Source organism: Macrobrachium nipponense, chromosome 23 (assembly GCF_015104395.2).
Source record: "Macrobrachium nipponense isolate FS-2020 chromosome 23, ASM1510439v2, whole genome shotgun sequence".
NCBI lineage: Eukaryota > Metazoa > Arthropoda > Malacostraca > Decapoda > Palaemonidae > Macrobrachium > Macrobrachium nipponense.
The window spans coordinates 10,870,617-10,893,369 of NC_061090.1; the positions used below are offsets into that span (position 1 = coordinate 10,870,617).

Consider the following 22,753-nt stretch of genomic DNA (forward strand, 5'->3'; position numbering starts at 1 on the left):
CCCTGAGTAGTAGGGGGACCTCCTGTCTCTCTCTGTAGAGATCCCTTTAGTCGTCCCCTTTGGCCAACTCTTTCACAATCACACATCCAGAAATTCCATCGAGCAATGTAACTGCTACAACTTTGTGGTTGGAGGCTTTCCATTAACTGTGAAAGAAGGCAAGGCCTTTTTTTCTGGCAGAACAGCAAAGGAAATGTCTGGTTCTTTCTGCCCCTCCTTAGAAATTTTCTACCAAGGGAAGTGGGACATTTTTATGGCCAGTTTTGCAAATTGGTTACTCAACAATCAGTACCTCTTGTCTCAACACAGGAAAACCAGGAAGTCTGCTACCTGTTGAAAAGGGTCTTTGTGTCAGCTGTAAGGGTTACCTGGCAGCTGTCTTGAAAGTCGTCTTCTAAAGAGGAATGAACCTGTCCTCCTCTTTGGAAATCTCTATGCTTATGAGAATTTCTGTACAAAATTCCCTCCTCAGGAGGGATTAAAGAACCTATCCTGATCCTAGGACAAGGACCTTGCCATGAAGAGTCTTCCTCTTAGCTGCTGCCTTGGCCAGGAGAGTCTGGGAACTATTTCATTGGGACTCGGAAAGGTGGGGGCTTGCTCTTTTTCTCCTCATTCCGCCCCCTCATTTTGGGACCACCTTGACATGGTGAGGGGGCTCTCGAACCTCAGGAATTTCTTTCTAGGTTCTAACCCATGAGTCCCATATAACATTATATGAGGCCATCACTCGAACAACCGTCTGTCTGCACAAAACATAAATCGGAGAAAAAATGCGTTTGAAGTTTTGTGATGTTTACATTATCATAAGTTCCCCGTTGGCTGAGTGCATTTCGCTCTCGGCTACCAATCCGGTGGTCCGACGTTCGATTCTCGGCTCAGCCAACGCGGAACCAGAGGAATTTATTTCTGGTGATAGAAATTCATTTCTCGATACAATGTGGTTTCGGAATCCCACAATAAGCTGCAGGTCCCGTTGATAGGTAACCAATTGGTTCCTAGTCACGTAAAAATATCTAATCCTTCGGGCCAGCCCTAGGAGAGCTGTTAATCAGCTCAGTGGTCTGGTAAAACTAAGATATACTTAACTTTTTAACATTATTATATTTTTGTTAATATTTATGCTATGACATCATTTTTTGTTTCAAAATGAAGATAAAAGCATGCTCTTTACAAATGTGTGTGTAAATATTATCTGTCTATTCAAACTGTACCTCAAACAACACCATAACTGCAAAAAACCGAAGTTTGTCAACATTGGAATGACACAATATGTGATAATTATGAATGGTATGATGTCATTTCTTTTCGTCAACATTATATTAGCCTAGCTCTTAGAAAATTAAATCATTAAAACCTAGCTGAATTATATAATAGTGGGAAGAAGCAATAAAAAAATGAAAATGAGAAAACTATGGTGTTCTGTAAAATTATTCAGTTATGTAGCTCTCCTTATGACACCGTCTTTGGTCATCATACCTGAAAAAGAAAAATAAATGTGTTTAAGCATATTGTACTCCGAAAAGCATGGTAGGATGCAAGATTTACTAGCACCATTTTTTTGATCTACACTTGAAAGTTATGCAAAAAAAAACAAAAAAAAAAAAAAGTTGATGACTAACTTTTTTCCCATTTAACACATCTGACTATCCAATAATGGGTACAGTAATGATAGGCTAATAGATTTTTAAAATCCAATAAGGTATACTGTTTGGAAGGTATTTTCACTGGTTTTTTACCATAAAAAGACCGAGGAGTAATCACGTGTGGACTCACATTATTCTTCTTTTCACACTGAGTACTACATTCTACTGCATTGTTTTCCATTTCATTCGATTCCTTATGCTTTCTACCCATATTTGATGATGACAATAACTGTCATTTTTTTTTCTGAAACAATGCTTAATGAAAATTATAAGATAAACCATGGAAAACGAGAACTTGACAGGCAAACTAAGCGCCCTTTAAATATGACGTCATACCAAATCAAAGAACCTCATTGGTAAACGCATGCAGATAGCGTTTTGTTCGACAGAACATTATCCAGGCTCCTTTTCCCTCGAATAACCGCTTGTCTGCAAATTTTGCAGATATACTGTTGTTTGATCATTTTCATCCCAGGCTCTTGCACTCTAATAACAACTCACAAATATTGCACCTTTATCATTCTAGTTACTCTAACTCTCTCTAGATTATGAACGTGAAAAACATATTTTTTACTATTTCTAAACACTAGTATATAGAAGAAGAGTTGCTGAATTCGAAAGTATGTATAACTCAAAATCCAAAAATTTGCAGATAAGACAGTTGTTCAAGTGACGGCCTCACATATTTTCAGGCTAATATTTGTGGACTTTTCCATTTATGTCAAAATTTTCCAAATCAAATAAATAAAAAACATATGGCTTAACATGGGGTTAAATCTGAAGCTAAATAGTAAGAACTGTGGTAGATCCATCATCTACCTGACAGTGTTCAGACCTGTTTTGCAGGCGGAACTACTCTGTGGAGCTGGACCACGGATTCCAGAGGGGGCCGGTTCTAGGAACAGAACTCTCGGCATTCTGTCCGGATTGCCCATAATGTGATAAGGATGGGGATAATTGTATCATCATAATACTCTGTCCTAGAAAGCGGGTTCTGCTTACACTTGGGCCATACTAATCATGTTATGCCATCCCTTTTTTGGGTAGGGTAGGGATGCGGACATTTGGGAGTAATTTCTCACTTGTGCCATTGGTGGAAGATTTGTTTTTCCTTCTCTCAAATGTTTTTATGATTAGTGAACTTGATTTGAGTACCCCTGGGCCCCATGATGGAAAAACTTCAGCACAGTTGATGACTATTGGCACAACACTCCCGAATTTCCTTGGTACAGCCTCAGGCATTGAAAATGCTACAAAGGAAAACCCTGCTCCAAGTAAAATAACAAAGTCAGAACACCAATTAGAGTGCATAGAAAGTCAAATAGAAACGAACAAAAATCAATTGGTAAACTCCAATATCATAACTATGGAACCATATAAACAATAATTCTGAATTAAAGACAAGTAAACCTCCCATCATTACAGAAAAATATAACAATACTCATAGACAAGCAACGTATGTAAAACAAGGACCAAAAAGAAACAAAAATTACCGACTTAATCCCACATTGGTACATTTTGATGACCACTTCGGCCCAGATAACTGGTCAAGATTTCTAGTCCTCAAAACTGACTACAAAATCTTAGCAGTTATACCAGAAAACAAATTACTCAACATATATCCTACACAGGATATGGATGTACACGCATCAAAGACAATGACTGGCTAATCCAAGTAACCAACAAAAAGCAGTCCACCGCCTTTTTAAGAAAAACAGAAATAAATAATGCAAAAGTAACAATTACAAGCCATGAAACACTGAATTATGTACAGGGTACAGTCATCCTACCCAACAACAAAGACCTTCCTTCAAAACAACTACTACTAGACTCACGATCTAGAAGTATACTCAATTCCAAGTAGGAAAGACAAGAATAAAAATATCAACATTGCCAAAATATAATTTACAGGCCAAGACCTCCCATTTAAAATCAAAATTCTCAGGCAAAATAGAGAAGTTCGTCCTTTCCAAACTACAGTGTACAGTGCTCAAGGTATGGACACAACACAAAATATGCCATAATAAGGCAATATGTGCAGCCTGCACATCAGATAACCATACTACTAATTGGAATTGTAACCATCCAAAATTCATTAATTGTGGGCTAGCCCACCACACGAAATCTAAAGAATGCTCCTTTTACCAATACAACACAAAACTTCAGTTGTTAATAAGTAAGACAGGAATGTCAGTCATGGAAGCCAGACTCGAGCTAAAAGTAACAGGAGTTAATAATCCATAATCCATCCAAAAGCCCCACTTTTTCAAATGTAAACTAAAAATCAAGACATCAATTAGCACAATAACAAACAAGGTAATATAAACATAGAAACTAATTCTCATGCCAATAATACTGAAACCCAAAATAAGCGTAATATACCCACCAATACCACTTCTAACATTACAGATTTAGATATCCAAGAAAAAGAATTGCCAATGGAAGAGGAATAAAATAATAACAGTAATAACCGAACTGACAAGAAAAGAATACTGGAATGAACCCCACCTAAGGGGAAAAAAATCAATATGGATAATCACAACCAATTCAAAGAAACACCAGCTACAGCAGAACATTTAAAAAAAAAAATAAGACATGGTATTAACCTCATCACAAGTGGAGATGCATAATTATGCTCAGTCCCAATCATACAACCAACATTTGGACAATACAGAATCAATTAATCAATACTAATGATAGCATTCCCTTATATAATACTAATGAAAATCATACCAATAAGCCAAACTAGCGCCTCAGTGGCGTGGTTGGTATGGTGTTTGCGTCCCACCTCGGTGGTCGCGGGTTCGATTCTCGGCCATTCCATTGAGGAGTGGGAGATGTGTATTTCTGGTGATAGAAGTTCACTCTCAACGTGGTTCGGAAGTCACGTAAAGCCATTGGTCCCATTGCTGAATAAGCACTGGTTCCATGCAACGTAAAAGCACCATACAAACAAACAAACAAACATTAAACCAATCTAAAATACAGCTATCACAACCCAAACATCCACAAAACCCAAATATTCCACTAATAACAATAGAGCAATAACCCTTCAAACCAGCATTCTTTATCACTACAGAAAATGACCAATAGAATTAGAAGATAAAATACTTCTGAACCAATAACTAACAACACCAAACTTGCTTCGTTTGGTTGTAATGAGTGCTTCATAGGTACTCATAACCAACTAACCACCAAGACAGAGGACACAGTACAAAATTGTATAGACAATTTTATTAAATTAAGGAAATGTCCTTCAACATACCAAGATAAGAATGAATTATATTCTGAATCTTTAAAAAAAATACAAAAAAGGAAATTATAAAATAAAAAATAGACCTGTTTGTTTTTCATAATTAAATATTAATAAGTCTATGCTGAATCTAATAACTAACATACAAATACAACAATTAAAAAACCATAGATCAATTCAAATGCATGTAAACTTTGAGGCATAGTAAAATTGGCAATCAATTTACAGAATTTAATACCAATTCCTCCAAATAATGGAATATAAAATTATTCAGTGGAACACAAATGGCCTCTTAACCAGACTGTGTCTGGGTGAATTACAAAGAATCCTACGAGACCACAACCCAATATGTATGTGCCTACAACACATGGGATCTAACCCCACAAACTTTCTACAGTACAAAATTGCTTGTTATGCACCAACTGATGGTGGAAAACTAGACACAGCAATATATGTTCATAATAGTATCACCTATGACATGTAAACATACAATCACAATCATATCAGATAACAGCTATCAATTATATATGCAATATAAAAATATCACAATTTGTAACTTAATATAATACAACCAACCAAATTTTAATTCGAATTTCAGTCTTCTATCTACCAGCATTAATAATTATTGGTAATCTACATGAACCCCTACTTATAGTAGTAGGAGATTTTAATGCTCATAGCCCCCTTTGGGATAACAATCACCCTGTTTCCCACCAGGAACAAACATAGAGATATACGTTTTGGAGCATGACCTATGCTGCCTAAATGAAAGTGATGTACCAACTTGATTTTCCAATACCTACTTAACTTTTTCTTCGGTAGATAACTTGCTGTGCTCAGCTGACTTAGCTGAAAGACGAGTGGAATGTCCTGGATGACTCATATACCAGTGACCACTTCCCGATAGTCCTTCATTATTTAAATAATATTAGTCCTTCATTATTTAAACAATAATTTAATATTGCCACCTGTAAAATATAATATCCAAAAAGCAGATTGGGGCATTTACAATACATACCAGAAATATACTACAATTTCTGGATAACCGAAACCACAAAACATGACAATTTGTCGAAAATTGCATTTTTCCTAACTATACAACAACCTGAGGTCCTTTAACAATAGGAAGTAGCTAGCGGCGGCAGCTGGAACGGTCGTAAGCTTCGAACAAGGGAGAAACGGTAGTTAACTGCTTGTCCGACAGTCGCGCGCCGCGCGACTGGGAGGTAAACAAATCACTTTTGCTTTTGGCCCATGCAAAATACGCAGAGTGAGGGGTGGCATGAGGAGGGACTATATGTAAAGGACCTCAGGTTTGTATAGTTAGGAAAAAATGCAATTTCGACAAATTGTCATTTGTGCCGATACGTAATACAAAACCATCGGTCCTTTAACAATAGGAAGACTCACTTCTTGGTGGGAGGAATCTGAGTCTTTGATGAAACAGACTGGTGTTCGTCCATCCCTGGAATGCCTCCCTGGTCGTAAGAGCGAGGGAGGGATCCAAGCCTCTGTCCGATTGATCGGGGTGTGCACCGCAGGATCAATGGTCAGACCTCTGGGCCGAGTACTAAGAGAGAGGCAAGCGTATCTCTTCGTACCAGCAAGCAAGAACTTGTTCCTGTTTGCAAGAGGCAACATAAAGTATGGGTTGTCTCAAGCTGGCATCCACTTCCTCCCCCTTGTTGGAGGAAGTGGTGGATATACGCTCCTATCCCTAGTGAAAGGGATAGGATGGGGCTCTGTTGAGTAGCTCACCTGCATCTTGTCCTTATCCAGCAGGGTGACGACCGTGTCCCTCTAACCACAGGTAGAGGGGAAGAAAAAAAGATGGAAGAGGAGCCAGTCACACTCTCATTCACTCATCCATTTTATTTCTTATGGTCACACCAGGACTCGATGCTGTTCAGCCTGCGAGGGTCTGGTTCGCTACACAACGTGTTGAGCAGCCAACACGGGTCCAAGGAAAAAGATCAAGGACCTGTGGGCAATATCCCGAAGGTAGAAGGAAGGGCATGTGGTCTGGTTGACCAGACCCCTGCCTTCAGTACCTGCGCCACGGAGAAGTTCTTGCGGACAAAGCAGCATCTCCTTCGCATCGAAGGCGGTGAAGTCCATTAGGGAGGGGATTGTGAACGACTCGAACCAATCGTCAGGGACCGAAGGGTTCTGAGTCTTCGCTACGAAGTTCGGTACGAAATCGAGCGTCACGGATCCCCATCCCCTGGATGCTTGACTTCGCAGGAGAAGTCATGCAGTTCCTCAGAGGAAAAGAAGGAAATAGTCGCATGACCTATCCCTCTTCTCTACTTCGGTGATGTCCAGTACCCATACTGGTCTGTCCGTTGTCCACGAAGTCTCTCGCATCCTCCTATCCCCATGCAGCGAAGTTCTCGGTAGTGGATAGGACACCGACACTCCATGGTGGGTGTCAATGGTATGGGTACTGTGACAAGCTATTTAAAACGAAGTAATGATTGCTCTGTAACAACCGAACTAAGTCAACAGCGTAGTTCGTAACTGACTCGGCCGCTCTGACAGCCTGCCGACTGACTGCGTTCGGTAGGAGGCCAAGTTGTCAAAGCATCCGAGTAAGTAAGTCACGTGGGACCTTCGCTTGGACTTAAAGGGTTATGCCGAGAGGACCAAACAAATAATGTATTTGTTGTCACCAATGCCGGACAGCGAGGTGATGATTCTCTTAAGGCATGTGCCCAACAGGCGAAAGTCAATTGCCTTCTAGAGACCGAGGTCCCTGAAGGTAAAACATCTCATGGTTGTTGAATCTCAGCTAAGGAGAAACAACACTATGTACCGTTGAAGACGAAGGTAGATATTGAATGCAACCTACGTCTTCACAGATGAATCGAGAGAAGGATTCTCAAGATTCATAACCTGTGCTTACAAATGACTGAAAACGCTAACCGCTATTTCATTGCTGTCCGGTGAGAAGTCGTAGTTGCAATGAAAGCGGGGCGTTCTTCAGTAATGAAAACAGGGGAGAAACCGCCTGAAGAACTGCTTCTCATGGGCTGAACATTTGGAAGTAGAGCTGTCAGGTCGGAGAGTAGGCGATGTCTTCTGACACATCTCGTAATTCGGTTGAACAATGAACAATTGTACACCTACGAATAAGAGATATTTTGAAGACAAACTCAGATGTCTGCAAAATCATTCGCATTATCGCAGTGCGATGCAGCGGAGACTTGTACAGACTTCTGTTTACCGTGCGGTAAACAGAAAGATGAAAGAGTCCAAGAGATATCTCTGTTGAAAATTCTCGCAATGTCGAAGGCGAGGAATCTAGCGTCACAGCAGTAGAGGTCCTTCATTATTGCGAGAATCCTCGTTAATCAGAGACCTAAGTCCATGATTGTTGGGCAGAGATACGGTTCGGTAGTCAATCAAAGCAGGGCAGAGAGAGACATACATGACCGTGCATATCGGAGGCCCAGCTGATACTGACTGCTATCAGGCAGTTCAATACGCAGTAGTTGAGCCTGAGCTCTCGCTGACTCGTCATCCTGAGTTGCCAGGTAATCCATTATTCCACGAAGGAATGCGTTCGGCTAGAACTACCGAGCATAAAAGATATGCTCCCGAGCAATTATATTTTAGGCGAAACGAATTTCGGTAAATATAAAAGTTGAAATGGTGTTGTCGTGACAAAACCATAAGTATATAAAATTGAAACTGAAAACTCCTGGGAGGTTGCAGGCAACCCCGAGTTGCAGTTCAATTAGAATACTTCTCTTATAAGTCGCAATCCGTAGATTAACTAGGATATGCGCCTACCCCTCGGACAATTCAAACTGCTTAGTAGAATCATGTCGCGAGGTTAATATACGTAGTATATTTGTAGGATTCTGAACAACGATCTCCATCCTATATTCTTCCTTCAAGAAAACAAAATAAGGATTGGAGATCGACCACCTTCGATCTCTATCAAAGAGAGTGAAGGAGAAGTCTTCCTTGAAGGAAAGCTTCAATGGTGAACAGAATACTAAGACGATAGTTCAAGCCAAACAAAAATGGATATTCCCGTCCCGATCTTCTCTAGTCCAGGTTGGTCGCCTACTGTTGAGATAGTTTCTTCAGCAGCAGTCTTCTTCCCCAAGCTAGAAATTCCAGGAATTTCGAGGCATAGGCGAGGTTCCCGATTATCGTGTATATCAGGGATTCTCGTCTCGCTCACTTTGGACTGTGGTCTCGCGTAAGTGTTTGGAGATCGTAAAACTCGAACACTGAATGCGTTAGAAATTCCGTAGAATTCTAAGCAGTCTGCGAAACCCCCACCGAATTCGTCAAACGATATCGGCTGGTGGTCCTCTCGATTCCCGTAGAAATCGAGAAAGGGGCAGGATTCCTCCTCAAACGACTGGGGCTTACGTCAGGTAGGACCCGAAGGTCCCCCCGGTAGCGCAGTCCCGAACGTGGGATCTACAGAGAAATCTCTGTAGGATCCCTCCCCTTTCCCTCGTAACCGTAAGGAGAGAGGGAATGGGGGAGGAATTGGATACTCGCTCGTCCTTCCCAGTGGAACTAGCAGTTGGAGAAGAGTAGGAACAGCCATCGCCTTGCGGCGATGGCCTCTCAGAGTCTGGGAAAACGTATCGTCAGGAGAAAACGTTTTCCCGCGGAGGGTTACGAACTCTCACTGTAGGTAAGGGTCTGCCGCCACTGTGAACGTCGTCTGGGTGGGGCTGATCGACACCCTGACAGGAGAGAGCCGATACCGTCCTCCGACTCATTCCAGTCCTCGTCGAGGTCGAAACCTCTCAGGAGGACCGAAGGAGTATTCAAATACGGTGTCCGAAGACACGTAGAAACGCCGCTGTCGCAGTAGAGGAGGTGGAAGTAGCTTGATCGACGGCCAGAAACTGAGAGAGCCTTCTTGTCCGGAGACGAGAGACTCTGGTTCGAGACAGAATCGGCAAGTTCCGATCGCGGCAGACCCACCGTCGGTTTGGGGTTCCCTCTCGGGCCCCAAAACGACTCGAGCAGAGACGTGGGCTCTGCTGGTGGGAGCGGCAATCCTTCCGCAAGGTCATTATGCTGACCGAATCAGCTTAATGACTTCTGCAAATTCCTCTGTATCTCGGGAGTAAACCGTGTCTTGCGGAGTAGGACCGTCCAGTCCCTCCAACAAGAACAGATCCCGAGATACTCCTCCTTCAGAAGGAGGAACCAGCGGCAGAAGAACCCCTTGAAACGGTTCGCCTCCAGCCTACTACTTGCGACGTATGGTCCTGGTCGGAGTCCTAGAACCGTGCCCACCTGGTCCATACGGCGTCATAGCGGGATCAGCGAGCGGCGCACCTCTCGCGATCACTCATAGGTACCCTCGCGCCTCCGGCCGGTGTAGCCCGAGGAGGTTGAGGTACAGGAGAGGCAGACCTGACGCATCCCCCCTAGCTCGCTGGCAGGACCAGCGTGCTTGGAGGGCTGCTGCTGATCGTCCACCCGCAGTGGCGATCGAGCAGCAGGCCTAGCCTTGCCGCTCGCCTGGGGCGAGAGGCTCGGCTGAGAACGTCGACGCTGATCTCTAGCGTCAGGCGAGCTGTTGCTGGTTACCGTCTCCGCCCGGTCCCGATGGGAGCGGCGTCAGGTGACCTGCTAGGCTCGTTGTCGCGGTGAGACCGGCGAGCGTCCTCTCGGCGCGTCGAGCCGCTGGTACCAGCCGTGGCTGGTACCGACGACCGCGGGGACCCCTTCCTCGCCTCAACCCGTGGCTGGTCAGAGCACCGTCACGTCAACCCGAGCAGCAGATGGTCGCTGCGAGAGCGTCCACTGGCCTAGCGAGAGTCGTCTGCACGACACTCGCCAGTCTTCTGCTCCGCGCTTCGGTCTTGGCGGCGAGCGAGCTCGAGTGTCAAGACTTGGCTGGAACGGTCTCCCCGCGGGAGACAAGTTTCCACTCGGTACTTCTCGCTAACGAGAAGCCGAGGCGGATCCTGGTTTAGCGGCAGAACCGCTAAAACCAGGCGAGGAAGTGCCAGCCGAAGCTGGTACTCCTCTGGTCCCCGTCTCTTCTCCTTGGTAGAAAGAAAAGACGGGCCCTGTTCCCGAGGGAGCAGGAGGACCAGCAGAAGAGCTCCCCGAATCGCCGGAGCGAGACGGGCCCTTAGAAGGTCCCGAAGGAGCCTTCTTAGGGGGGAAAACCCGGGTTACCAGCTGGTCGCTGCAAGAGCGGCCGCTGGCCTGGCAAGAGTCACCTGAGCGTCTCTCACCAGCCTTCTGCTCCGTGCCGCGTCTTGGCGCCGGAGCGAACTCTGGCGCCGAAACTTGGCTGCACGGTCTCCCGAGGGAGAACGTACACTCGGGATCTCTCGCGAACGAGAGACCGAGCCGGAACCTGGCGTAGCGGCATCGCCGCTAGCACCAGGCGAGGAAGTACCATGAGCTAACCGATACTCCTCTGGTCCCCGTCTATCTCTTCCTTACGGAAGGGGAGGACGGGCCCGCTCCCCGAAGGAGCAGGAGGACCAGCAGAAGGACCCCCCGTCCCACCGGGGTGGGACGGGCCCTTAGAAGTTCCCGAAGGAGACTTCTTTGGGGGGAAGGCAGCCTTCTTCTTCTTCGGCTTATGGGCCTTGGAAGTCGAAGGGGAGAGGCAGCAGCAGACGATGAAGACGAAGATGACAGCTTCCTCTTCTCCTTCTTCGTCAGCTCACGCAGGACAGTCGTCAGGTTCCTCCATCCAGGCGGAGCCGGGGCTATTGCCGAAGCAACACGGCCCGACTGCACCTGTCCGGAAGGACCTGGGACTGGGGAAGACACACCGTGGGCAGGACCAGCATGGACAGGCACAGGAACCAGGAGCGACAGGAACACCGGCAGCGGTAGACCCAGAAGGGACAGCCAAGCCAACAGCGGGAATCACATCAGCGGCAGGTACGGCAGGCCCAGCGATCGCCTCGTAGAATCATCGGCAGCCAGCGGAACCTGGGTCCTGGCGGCCGGTCCAGGCGCGAGCTGCTGGAACAGCGGAAGTCTGGGGCAGGCAACACGAAGAAAACAGGCGGCGGCGGCAACCCACCTCGGTACGGCTGCGGCCTAGTAGCGGCAGACGGCGTCATCGACACAGCATGGGGAGTGTAGACCAGGAGGGGGGGGAGCAGCATAAGCGGCCGTGGTAGTAGTGGGAGACCGCCCAGACCTCGCTAGACGCTGCAGCAGACCCGTGGATGCTTAGGCACGCCCTGCCTCCGCGGTGGTCCATACCTGTCCAAGGTTCGTCTCCCACGGATGTAGCACCTGCGGTAACATAGATAGATTAGTAAGAGGGGTTCCCTCACGCACGGGGGGAAGACATGCCCCACCCCGAACGCAAGGAAGACCCCCAAATACAAAATACAACAAAGAAGCTGAGCGGGGGGCAGGAAGGAAGACGAAGAATCGGATACCAAGGGAGTCGCGGGAGAGCTTTCCGACGACTTCCTGGCAGACCTTCGCTTCCCCTACCCCCGCACAGCAGTGAAAAGTAATATGAAAATGAAACAGAATACTGCCCTTGCAATTCACTTCATAGAACTTAAAGGGGAAAGATCAATTACCCGGGTAAGAACGGAAACTTGATCCAATAATATTATGCTATCTATAAAAATATATGAAAATGAAACAGAATACTGCACTTGCGATTTCATTTTCACATAAAAAAATCGTAAGGATCAATTCCCGGGTAAGAACGAAAATTGATCCAAATTAAATTTCATGCAAATAAATAAATGAAAATGAAAAGAATATTGCAATTGCGAATCCACTTCCATTGCATTCTATTATACAAAATTAAAAGGCTCGTGCCGAGCGCAATCACACTCTCGGTAACGAACGCACAGGGCAAAAATATAATGAAAAGAGTACTTACATTTTTCAATTACACACTTTCGCCCAAAATACATGACTCGGCGCGAGCGCGCCCGCCCTCGGCCACCGAGACATAAGTTCAAGGGTTCAATTCATGAAAAGAGAGGAAATCGCCGCATCAACAGCGATAACTCCATGTTGGTTCATAATTAAGTAATGAAAATGAAAACAGTGTACTTACAGTTTCATTTTCAAGTCAAACAAACCATTAGTAGAAAACACAATATAAACAAAGCATACGATGAAGCGGGCAGAGAGCGATGACGAACACGTCCTTCACACCCGCGGCCGAAAGCAAAAGTGATTTGTTTACCTCCCAGTCGCGCGGCGCGCGACGGATTCGGCAAGCAGTTAACTACCGTTCTCCCCCTTGTTCGAAGCTTACGACCGTTCCAGCTGCCGCCGCTAGCTACTTCCTATTGTTAAAGGACCGATGGTTTGTATTACGTATCGGAACAAATGTGAATTCTTCACGGATTTCATAATAAATGCTACTGATAAAAGCAAACCTAAAACAGGGCCACACCCAAATAAATACCCCTGTCCCATGGTGGACTCCAACCTATCAACTTTAGGTAAAACCAAACATGTGTTAAGTCGAAATCGTAGCAGACATAGGACACAGGTCAAAGTCCTTAACAAATTACCCAACCATACAAACATTCTAAACAAGACAGTAATAATCAACATAACAATCAATTATATTAAACCATTATATAATACATATAATGCCAAATTCCAAAAACTTGTAATATCTGAGAAAATATCATGGAAAAATTATGTATCGAGCTTGTCAACAAATACATCTATGAAAGATATATGGCAAAAAATATATAAAGAAAATTAATGGAAAATACATAAGACATCCAAGAAATGAAATAAACCAAAATGGGAAACTATATAATGAATGACCCATATGAAATCGCAAATATACTAATAGGGAAACACTTTGAAAACATAAGTTTCTACTCCAATGTAAATGAACATTTTGAAAATATAAGAACAAGGAAAAAATACTATACTCAATTTTATAACTATTGAAGATCTAGAATATAATTATGCATTTAATATGGATGAATTAAACAATGCTCTAGATTCATGTCATCCATCGGCCCCTGGCCATGGTAGAATATAATTTGAAATGATATAAAGACTAGCCCCCTTTGCCAAATCATATCTACTAAAATTCTATAATACCATCTGGATGAAATGTGTTTTTCCAGATAAATGGAAACAAACTATCATTATCCCAATAAACAAACATGGGAAAGATTCAAGTAATCCATCCAATTATAGACCTATATCTTTGACAAGCTGTCTTTGTAAAATACTAGAAAAAATGGTTAATTCACAACTAACATGTCATAACAAAAATTCAATTCTGACACCAACGCAATCAGGATCAATAGCTGGTCGATCAACCCTTGATCTATAGGGCTAATGCCTTTGTATAACAAGGCCCCCTGTGAGGTTATTTAGACCTGCGATAATTTTACGCTAAGATCGGTTGGTTATGACTTCAGTATCTTCTTTGGTTATAAAGACGGAGATGTTTCAACTCATGATGATAGTTTCTAAGTTCATTCAGTATCTTCTTTCTGATGTGAGGTTTCTAGTAGAAAACACAGAGTACAAAAATATCTCTATTCTCTGAGACTACATGATGAAGATCAGATAAAATTGGGACAGGTCTTCTAATGATGATGGCTGATTGAATTCTGCTCACAATCTGGTCTTACAAATCATAAAGGGAGCAGACAGTAGCTCGAACATCCACATAGATTACAAGTCATGTATGCCGTTTGAGTTATAGGTCACTGTGGTTGTCTCAAGCAGGAAGCTTGGACAACCGTTTGCAAAACAAATGAATGACCACAGATGACGGCAACTAGACACTGACTGATGACAACACGTCATCTTAACCTACTTTATCATATCTGGTCTGATCACATTCCTGCAAGCAAACTGGTTGACCTCTTGGGCTCACGGTTTTAATTAATCATAGTTTTAGTTTTTTATATATGGAATAACATTCCATATATTTCATTATGTAGCACTTACAGATCACTAACCGTTAGAGGGATCATACAAAAAAAAGGATTTGATCAGAAAAAATTAACGGGCAATATTTTTGACATAGAACAAGCATATGATACAGCATGGAGACACAATATTATGCAAAAACTTCACTCTGAACGTATGAGAGGCCATTTACCCATATTTATACAAAAAATTTCTTACAGATAGAACCTTCCAAATTCGGATAGAAAGTTCTTATTCAAAAACTTATAAGTTAGAAGAAGGAATCTCACAAGGAATTACTTTCTATAAAGATAAAAGATGGTTAAAATGACAATTTGTCGAAAATTGCATTTTTCTAACTAATACAAACCTGAGGTCCTTTAACAATAGGAAGGTAAAAACTAGCGGCAGCTGGGACGGTCGTAAGCTTCGAACAAGGGGAGGGGAGAACGGTAGTTAACTGCTTGTCCGATCGTGCGCGCGCCCGCGCGCCCGAGAGGTGAAGAATCACTTTTGCTTTAGGCCCATGCAAAAAGTTGCAGAGTGAGGGGTGGCATGAGGTGGGAATATGTAAAGGACCTCAGGTTGTATAGTTAGGAAAAATGCAATTTTCGACAAATTGTCATTTGTTCCGATACGTAATACAAACCCATCGGTCCTTTAACAATAGGAAGACTCACTTCTTGGTGGGAGGAATCTGAGTCTTTTGGTGAACAGACTGGTGTTCGTCCAACCCTGGAGTGCCTCCCTGGTCGTAAGAGCAAGGGAGGGATCCAAACCTCTGTCCGATTGATCGGGGTGTGCACCGCAGGATCAATGGTCAGACCTCTGGGCCAAGTACTAAGAGAGAGGCAAGCGTATCTCTTCGTACCAGCAAGCAAGAACTTGTTCCTGTTTTGCAAGAGACAATCATAAAATGATGGGTTTGTCTCAATTTGGCATCCACTTCCTCCCCCTTGTTGGAGGAAGTGGTGGATATTTACTCCTATCCCTACTGAAAGGGATAGGAGTAGCTCACCTGCATCTCGTCCTTACCCAGCAGGGTGACGACCGTGTCCCTCTACACAAAGGTAGAGGGAAGAAAAAAGATGGGAAGAGGAGCCAGTCACACTCTCATTCCTCATCATTCTTACGGTCACACCAGGACTCGATGCTGTTCAGCCCTGCGAGGGTCTGGGTTAACTACACAACGTGTTGAGCAACCACCACGGTTCCCAAGGAAAAAGATCCAAGGAAATGTGGGCAATATCCTGAAGGTAGAAGGAGGTGCATGCGGTCCGGTTGGACCAGGCGCCTGCCTTCATTACCTGCGCCACGGAGAAGTTCTTGCGGAACGCGAGAGAATGATGAAGAGGCGTCCACACTCATCCTGGGTGTCGAGTTTCTTCAGACAGCTCCGTCGCACCCCTTTCACAGGACAAAGCAGCATAGCCTTCGTATCGGAGGCGGTGACGTCCTTAGGGAGGGTATTGTGAAGGACTCGAACCAATCGTCAGTTACCGAAGGGTTCTGAGTCTTCGCTACGAGATCGGTACGAAATCGAGCGTCACAAATCCCATCCCTTTGTGCTTGACTTCTCAAGAGAAGTCATGCAGTTACCTAAGACGAAAAGAAGGGAATAGTCGTATGACCTATCCCTCTTCTCCTGACTTTGGTTATGTACAGTACTCATACTGACAAGCTATTAAGACGAAGTAATGATTGCTCTTGAACAACCGAACTAAGTCCATAGCCATAGTTCGTAACTGACTCGGGGCGCTCTGACAGCTGCCGACTGACTGGTTCGGAATCAGTAGAGGCAAGTTGTCCAAGCATCCGGGTAAGTCACGTGACCTTCGCCCTTTAAAGAGTTATGCTGAGAGACCAACAAATAAAATATTTGTTAGTCACCGATGCCGGACGCACGGCGATGATTCTCTTTAATGGCATAAGCTCCAAAAGGCGAAAGTCAATTGCCTTCAAAAGACCGAGGTCCCTGATGGCAAGCTGAGATTCAACGTCTCAATAGACGTTGAATCTCAAGCTTAAGGAGAAACAACACTATGTGACGTTGAAGACGAAGGTAGGCAATGAATGCACCTACGTCTTCCAGCTGAATCGAGAGAAGGAATCTCAAGATTCTAAACCTGTGCTTACAAATGACTGAAAACGCTAACCGCCATTCTTTCATTGCTGTCCGTTGTTGCAATGGGAAAGCGGGCGTTCTTCAGTAATGAAACACAGGGGAGAGCCGCTTGAAAGAACTGCTTTCTCATGGGCTGAACGTTTGGAAGTAGAGCTGGCAGGTGTGGGAGTAGGCGATGTCTTTCAATACATCTGCTAATCCGGGGTGAACAATGAACAATTGTACACCTCCGAATACAAGATATTTGAGGACAAACTCAGATTCCGCAAAAAATCATTCGCATTATCGGGATACGATGCAGCAAGAGACTATTACAGAATTCTGTTACCGTGCGGTAAACAGAAAGAGAGAGTCGAATAGATATCTCTGTTTAAAATTCTCGCAATACCGAAAGACGATGAATACTAGCGTTTCTCAGCAGTAGATGGTCATTCATGTATGCGAGAATCCCCGTTAATCAGAGACTTAATCCGTTGATTGTTGGCAGAGATACGGTTGTTATTTAATCAAAGCAGGTGAGAAAGACATAAACAAACCGCTATCTCAAAGCGGCAGTGATACTGAAATGCCTCGGGCAATTCAATACGCAGTAGCTGTCGCTGACTCGTCATCCTGAGTTGCAAGTAATCCTTTCCACGAAGGAATGCGTTCGGCTAGAACCACCGAGCATAAAAAGATATGCTCGAGCAATTATATTAAGCGAAACGAATTTCGGTAAATATAAAAGCTTAAATGGTGTTGTTGTGACAACACCATAAGTATATAAAATTGAAACTGGAAACTCCTGGGAGGTTGCAGGCAACCCGGGGTTGCAGTTCAATTAGAACACTTTTCGTCTAAGTCGCAATCCGTAGAATACCAGGATATGCGCCTAACACCCTCGGACCATTCAACCTGCTTAGCAGAATCATGTCGCGAGGTTAATATACGTAGTATATTTGTAGGATTCTGAAACAACGATCTCCATCCTAAATTCTTTCCTTCAAGAAAACAAAATTAAGATTGGAAGCAAAATAAGGATTGGAGATCGAGCCACCTTCGTTCTCTATTAAAGAGAGTGAAGGAGAAGTCTTCCTCGAAGGAAAGCTTCAATGGTGAACAGAATACTAAGACGATAGTTCCAGCCAAACTGGATATTCCCGTCCGTTCTTCTCTATTCCAGGTTGGTCGCCTACTGTGAGATAGTCTTCTTTCAGCAGCAGTCTTCTTCCTAATGCTAGAAATTCCAGGAATTCGAGCATAGGCGAGGTTCCCGATTATCGTGTAACATATCGGCGGGGATTCTCGTCTCGCTCACTTTTGGACCGTGGTCTCGCCTAAGTGTTTGGAGATCGTAAGAAACTCTAACACTCTGAATGCGCTAGAAATTCCGTAGAATTCTAAGCAGTCTGCGAAACCCCCACCGAATTCGTCAAACGATATCGGCTGGTGGTCCTCTCAGATTCCGTAGAAATCGAGAATGGGGCAGGATCCCTCCTCAACGACCGGGGCTTACGTCAGGTAGGACCCGAAGGTCCCCCCTGGTAGCGCAGTCCCCAACGTGGGATCCTACAGAGAAATCTCTGTAGGATCCTTCCCCTTTCCCTCGTAGCCGTAGGAGAGATGGGAAGGGGGAGGAATTGGATACTCGCTCGCTTCCCAGTGGAACTAGCAGTTGGAGAAGAGTAGGAGCAGCCATCGCCTTGCGGCGATGGCCTCTCAGAGTCTGGGAAAACGTATCGTCAGGAGCAAAACGTTTTTCCCCGAGGAGGGTTACGAACTCTCACTATAGGTAAGGGTCTGCCGCCACTGTGAACGTCGTCTGGGTGGGGCTGATCGACACCTGACAGGAGAGAGCCGATACCGTCCTCCGACTCATTCCAGTCCTCGTCGAGGTCGAACCTCTCAGGAGGACCGAAGGAGTATTAAATACGGTGTCCGAAGACACGTAGAACGCCGCTGTCGCCGTAGAGGAGGTGGAAGTAGCTTGATCGACCGGCCAGAAACTGAGAGAGCCTTCTTGTCCGGAGACGAGAGACTCTGGTTCAAGACAGAATAGGCAAGCTCGATCGCGGCATACCCACCGTCGGTTTGGGTTCCCTCTCGGGCCCCAAAACGACTCGAGCAGAGACATGGGCTCTGCTGGTGGGAGCGGCGATCCTTCCCCCCAGGTCGTTGTGCTGACGAATCAGTGCAATAACCTGGGTAAAGTTACTCTGAATCTCGGAAGTTACAGCGTCTTGAGGAGTAGGACCGTCCAGTCCCTCCAACAAGAGCAGCTCCCAGGACCCTCCTCCTTCAGAAGAGGACCAGCAACAGATCCCTGACGGTTGCCTCCAATCACTTGCGCGTACGTCCTGGTTGGTCCTAAGACCAAACCTGGCACGTGCGGCGTCGTGACGGATCGTGAGCGGCGCATCTCTCACGATCACTCCTATATACCTCGCTCTTCCTGGCGTATGCCGAGGAAGTTGAAGGTATCGGAGAGACAGAACTGACGCTACCACCCCCTCTCCCCCCTGACGGTCGCCTCCAATCACTTGCGCGTACGTCCTGGTTGGTCCTAAGACCATACGTGGCACGTGCGGCGTCGTGATGGGATCGTGAGCGGCGCACCTCTCACGATCACTCCTAGCTACCTCGCTCTTCCCGGTGTAGCCCGAGGAAGTTGAAGGTAGTGGAGAGACAGACCTGACGCTCGCTCGCTGGCAGGACCAGCGTACGTGGGGGGCTGCAGCCGATCACCAACCCGCGGTGGGGATCGATCTGCAGGCCTGGCCGTGCCGCTCACTTGTGGCGAGCGGCTCAACTGAGCACGTCGACCCCGGTTCCCGTGCGTCAGACGAGCTGCTGCTGGTCACCGTATCCGCCCGGTCCCTGTGGGAGCGGCGGTCAGGTGACCTGCAGAGCTCGCTTTCGACGTGGAGGCCCGGTTTTTGAGCTCCTCGCCGGCACGTCAAACCGCTGGTACCAGCCGAGGCTGGTACCGTCGGACGAGGGGACCTGGGGGACCTCTTCCCAGCCTCAAACCCGTGGCCGGTCAGAGACCGTCACGTCCACCCGAGGTACCGGCTGGTCGCTGCGAGAGCGGCCGCTGGGCCTGGCGAGAGTCACCTGAGCGGGCTCTCGCCAGTCTTCTGCTCCGTGCCTCGGTCATGACGCTGAGCGAATCAGGCGTCTTAACTTTGGCTGCACGGTCACCCGAAGGAGATCGTACACTCGGAAACTTCTCGCGGACGAGAAAACCGAGCCGGTGGTACCTGGCTTAGCAGCAGAGCTGCCAAGACCAGGCGAGGGTGTACCAGCGGTAGCCACACACCCTTCGGGTACCCTGGTCCCCGTCTTCTTCTTCTTCTCATTAGAAGGGGAGACGGGCCCCGTTCCCGAAGGAACAGGAGGACCAGCAGAAGAACCCCCCCGTCACACCGGAATGTGACGAGCCCTTCGAAGTTCCCGAAGGAGTCTTCTTAGGGGGAATAACAAAACCCGGTTACCAGCTGGTCGCTGCGAGAGCGGCCGCTGGCCTGGCGAGAGTCACCTGAGCGGTTCTCGCCAGCCTTCTGCTCCGTGCCGTGGTCTTGGCGCCGATGCGAACTCTGGCGCCGAAACTTTGGCTGCACGGTCTCCCGAGGGAGAGCGTACACTCGGGATCTCTCCCGCGAACGAGAGACCGAGCCGGAACCTGGCGTAGCGGCATCGCCGCTAGCACCAGGCGAGGAAGTACCAGAGCTAACCGATACTCCTATGGTCCCGTCTATCTCTTCCTTACGGAAGGAAGGGGAGACGGGCCCCGCGCCCCGAAGGAGCAGGAGGACCAGCAGAAGGACCCCCCGTCCCACCGGGGTGGGACGGGCCCTTAGAAGTTCCCGAAGTGGAGACTTCCTTAGGGGGGGGAGGCAGCCTTCTTCTTCTTCGGATTTAGGGGCCTTAGAAAGTCGAAGGGGAAGATGGAAAGAGGCAAAGCAACGACGAAGAACACGAAGATGACACCTCCCTCTTCTTCGTCAGCTCAGCAGGACAGTCGTCAGGTCCTCCATCCAGGCCGGAGTCGGGCCTATTGCCGAAGCAACACGGCCCGACTGCACCTGTCCGGAAGGACCTGGGACTGGGGAAGACACACCATGGACAGGCGCAGGAACCAGGAGCGACAGGAACAGCAACCAGCTCAGGAGCGGCAGGAACAGCGGCAGCGGTAAACACAGAAGGGACAGCCAAGCCAGTAGCGGGAACCACATCAGCGACAGGTACGGCAGGCCCAGCCATCGCCTCGTAAATCATCGGCAGCCAGCGTGGTACTGGCGGCCGGTCCAGGGGCGAGCTGCTGGAACAGCGAAAGTCTGGGGCAGGCAACACGAAGAAAACACAGGCGGCGGCGGCATACCCCTCCTCGGTACGGCGGCGACCGGCCCTAGAAGCGGCAGCACGGCGTCACCGACACAGCATGGGGAGTGTAGACCAGCGGGGGTGAAGCAGCATAAGCGGCGTTGAAGGTTGTAGTGGAGACCACTCCAAGGTCACCGCCCCAGACCTCGCTAGACTCTGCAGCAGATCGTGGATGCTAGGCACGCCCTGCAGCCGCAGTGGTCCATACCTGTCCAAGGTCGTCTCCCACGGCTGTAGCACCTGCGGTAGCACAGACAGATTAGTAAGAGGGGTTCCCTCACGCACGGGGGGGAGACATGCCCCACCCCGAACGGAAGGAAGACCCCAAAAACAAAATACGAGGAAGCTGAGCGGGGGGGCAGGAAAGAAGACGAAGAATCGGATACCAAGGGAGTCGCGGGAGAGCTTTCCGACGACTTCCTGGCAGACCTTCGCTTCCCCTACCCCCGCACAGCAGTGAAAAGTAATATGAAAATGAAAACAGAATACTGCACTTGCGATTCACTTCATAGAACTTAAGAGGGAAAAATCAACTCCCGGTAAGAGCGGAAACTTGATCCATAATAATATGATGCTATCATAAATATATATGAAAATGAACAATACTGCACTTGCTATTTTCACTTTCACAGCAATAAATCGTAAGGATTAATTCCCGGGTAAGAGCGGAAATTGATCCAAAATTAAATTTGATGCAATTAATAAATGAAAATGAAAAGAAAACTGCATTGCGAATCCACTTTCATTGCATTCTATTCATACAAAATAAGAGGCTCTTGCCGAGCGCAATCAAGCTCTCGGCAACGAACGCACGGGGCAAAAATATAATGAAAAAGAGTACTTACATCTTTCATTACACACTTTCGCCCAAAATACATGACGTCGGCGAGTGCGCCCGCCCCTCGGCACCGAGACATAATTCAAGGGTTCAATTCATGAAAAGAGCGGAAATCGCCGTCTCTACGGCGATAGCTCCATGTTGATTCATAATTAAGTAATGAAAATGAAAACAGTGTACTTACAGTTTCATTTTCAAGTCAAACCAAACCATTAGTAGAAAACACAATATAAAAAACAAAGCATACGACGATGAAGCGGGCAGAGAGCGATGACGAACACGTCCTTCACACCCGCGCCGGGAAAGCAAAAGTGATTCTTCACCTCTAGGCGCTGCGGGCAGCGCGCACGATCGGACAAGCAGTTAACTACCGTTCTCTACCCCTTGTTCGAAGCTTACGACCGTCCCAGCTGCCGCTAGTTACCTTCCTATTGTTAAAGGACCGAGGGTTTGTATTACGTATCGGAACAAACACCAAACAATTAAGCTAATATCCTTATAATAGCAAAATTAAATTCCGCACATGTTAAATACCTATGAATGGTGTTTGACCACACCTCAAATAGTGAAGCAAAAGCCTTGACATATTGAAAAAACTATCACATAGCAAATGGGGGAAACTGGACGTAACACCACGCTTA

General features: G+C 46.5%; 1 long non-coding RNA gene across 1 annotated transcript in view; it reads right to left on the reverse strand.

The window, feature by feature from the left end:
* Window positions 1-1,081: 1,081 nt before the first annotated feature.
* LOC135196164 (uncharacterized) overlaps window positions 1,082-22,753 on the reverse strand; it is a 26,105-nt gene continuing 4,433 nt past the window's right edge. Inside the window, exon 2 of the long non-coding RNA XR_010310337.1 lies at window positions 1,082-1,479. This is a non-coding gene — a long non-coding RNA (uncharacterized LOC135196164). The remainder of the gene's footprint in view (window positions 1,480-22,753) is intronic.